This window comes from Bison bison, unplaced genomic scaffold (assembly GCF_000754665.1).
Source record: "Bison bison bison isolate TAMUID 2011002044 unplaced genomic scaffold, Bison_UMD1.0 scf7180017864239, whole genome shotgun sequence".
In the NCBI taxonomy this organism is placed as follows: domain Eukaryota; kingdom Metazoa; phylum Chordata; class Mammalia; order Artiodactyla; family Bovidae; genus Bison; species Bison bison.
Window position 1 is genome coordinate 6,390,874 of NW_011494811.1, and position 3,394 is coordinate 6,394,267.

Below are 3,394 nucleotides of genomic sequence, written 5' to 3' on the forward strand. Positions count from 1 at the left end.
CTTGGTGGTGGTGTCTTCTTGCCCTGGCAAAGGCCAAGATGGTGGAGGCCACTGGGCCCGTGTGGGGCCTGAGAGAGGAGCCCGCGGGCTGGGAGCCACCATGCCGGAGCAGTTTCCTTTGTGTTTTAAGGACTCAGCTTGGCCCGAGCAGGGCGGGGGGGTGGATAAACCAGTGGTGGTGACTTTGCTCATTGTATGGAAGCTTTGAAAGTTCCAACAGGGATGGGGTTATCCAGGGCAACATTTCTGGATCCAGCTCCAGCTAAATAGATGACCCTTGGGGAACTGGTAGCGCAGAGCTGTGGGTTTGGGTTTCTTCTGGTAATGAATGTCACGTCCAGTCTAGGGGCGACTGGTATTCTCTAGGACTTTACAGTTTCTAGAGAGTTCCAACATAGTAATAGGAGGCAGCAGGGCTGCCATGGGCTGGAAGTCAAAGAGGCTTCAACAGCATCCAGTTAGCTCTCCTCAGGCTAGGGAGTTCTCCTGGCCTGAACTTGTTTGACCTTGAAAGAAAGGATTTATGGCCAGAATTACAGCTCAGCTTTAGTTTTCCTGTCTAGTTGACAGGAAATACTGCTGTTCCTAGACCAAGGGAGGGAGAGAAGTCAAATCAGTTCTTTGATTTGTCACTCTTTAGAGTGGTGGTGCCGGGGCTCCTATCTGTTGGATGTCGAATCTGTAGCATCTCTTGTTGGTTAACGGGAGTTGACAGGTGGTGGATTGTGTTTCTTTAAGAGGCATTTTTACAATGTTGTGTTAATTTCTGCTATACGGCAAAGTGACTCAGTTATACATATTCTTATTCATATTTATAAGAGGTGTTTTGTAACGTGACAAGCCAGCTCCCAAAACCGTGATCTCAATAAGGAAAACAAGGATGCGGGGAGAGAGCAGAATCCTGTTTATTAATAACATTCCTTTTCAAGACTAAAAGAGACGTGAATAAGGGAGAAAAAGTAGGGAATGAGCAATCTGGTGATTTCCTCAGCCTTCAAAGTGAGTGTGCTTTCTTTCCTTCCCGTTTATTGCCCTTTACTACATCCCTTTGTATATCCAGACTTTTAATTATAGATTCCATATTACACACAATGGGCTTGGTCAGGGTGGGCATTAGAACCAAAATGCAGGTGTTGCCGTGTTGGCGAAGCAAACAGTCGAGCCATCCTGAAAAGGTGACATCTCTGAGATCCAGTCCCCGGCTCCAGGACATTGGCTGGAAAAGGAGTTGAGTTTTAGGCATCTCAAAATTCCCGTAAACCAGTTGGAAGAAAAAGGCCACAACAGGATAGCAGGTTCACCTGGGAAAATCCAAAGCTGGTTGGTGTGCTGACAAGCCGTGGAGAGGAAGAGGCGCTACTGGGAGCAGCTGCCTGAAAAGGAGAACCAGGTAAGAGCCCCTGGGCTGGAGTCTGTGCTCGCTGAAGGGAAACAAGTGAAAGCCATGGCCAAGTTCCTTCCGGTGTGCGTGTCTAGGAAGCCGGTATATGTCCCCCAGATCACCAAAGTGACCACAGTTCACTTCCAGGTTACTCTGTGGTTGGTTCTTAAGGCACTGCACTCTGGACAGCCCAGCACAAAGCCAGAGAAACTGCTGAGGACTTGGTCCTGTGAAAAGCAACCTCTTTCTCTTGCCATGGGGAGAGCTTGATATTTTCCTCCCTTTACAATTTGCCCCAAGGGTAAGGGTATTAATGGCCAGGTTTTTAAAATTCTTAATATGCTAATCCCATCTGTAGAGTAGCAAAGAATTGCCTGAAGCTCACAAAGCTATCAACACAGAAAGACTTAAAAAGTGGACTAGAGCAGATGATAGCCCTGAGCTAGGACTGAAGAGAGCTGAATTCATTCTCTAATATTAGAGTTGTAGTGTATTAACTCTTGGGCTCTGAAGTATGCTTGCCTGAGTTCAAAATTCTGGCTCTTATTGGTCGCTGGTAATTTTGGGCAAGTTACTTCTCTCAGCTCAGTGTCCTCATATCTAAAATAAGGATAATAATAGCTTTAACCTCACAATGTGATTGTGAGAAGCAGAGGAAATAATGTTTATAATGCACTTGACCTCAGGACCAAGGGGGAGACTCAGGTGCCAGCTGCCCTTATCTACACAGAACATGTGACCAGGGCTAAATCTGCAAGATGCAAAAAACCCAGGTCTTCCCTGGACTGCATGAGGGTGGACTTCGCCGTGACTCACAACTGCTTCCCGCCCCTGAGATGTGTCCTCGCCGTACAAGGCAGGGTGCATGAAGAGAGGGCACAGGCCCCCAGAACTGGTGACATAGTCCAGTGCTCAGAACCAGAGAACACACCTGAGTTCCGCTGTCACCCCAGGTGAGGCTGCGGCATCCCCTCCTGCTACTCAGTGGTGGCTCTAAACTTGGGACACTTGGTACTCTGGCTGGCAGAACTGCCAAGAAATGCCTGTGGTGGTGTTACTTAAAGTGGACCCTTGGGCCATGCCCCAAGGGTGCTTGTCAAGAGGATTCTCAGGCTCCTGCTCCCCTGACCAGCAGCCCACCATGGCCCACCAGCCAGTCGGGCTGTTTAACAAGATGGTTCTCGTGCACTCAGGTTTGACTCCCCAAAGCAAAATAACCCAGAGAACAAAAGGAAACTGTTCGGACAAGTGAGTGGGCTGAATTGAATTAGCCAGGTGGGTCTGAGACCAGGCTCTTGAAGGCTTGGGGGAAGGGGGCGGAGAGACGCTTGTTGTAAGTCCGATGGATAGAACTACCTCCACGGTGTTTCCCTTCTCCCAGGGGGCTCAAACACTCGTGAGGGCTGCCTCGCCACCTGTGGAAGCTCCAAGCAAGGGTGATATCATGGGGCAGCTCCCATTTTTATGCCACACACTGACTGTCCTGTGTCACCAAGCTGGTTTATAAGCCAGCCGGAGCAAGGCTATCTCTCAGGCCCGTTTGCCAGGCTCTGTTCTGCATAGCATGAAACTAGAGCTTTTCTTTGCTCAAAACAGTTTCTCTGGCCTGAGGAGGAAACCCACATAGGCAAGAGGAGTTTGCCAGCCTCTACATTGGATGCGCAGTGGAAAAATCATGTTAGGAACTAGGACCTTTGGACTCTGCTGGATCATGAATGGGCAAGACAGAGTGTCCTTCAATTTTGAGGTTCGATAGTTTGGGGTTTACTAAAGGCATGGGCTTAATTAATACCTCCCCACACTTTGCCTGAGAAGGAATAAACAAAAATATTTTCTAGTTTATTTCTCAGGTAGAGAATCAAATTGGCCAACTCATTCCCGGACCAGCTTGGAGAAGCAGGCTGAGGTGGACATAGGACTGACGGACTGGGCAGGCCCCTGCTTGCATTCTTTGGAGGCTTTCCCAGCAGCAGCATCACCCAGTGGGCAAGTGTCGTCATTGCTCCGTTAGGT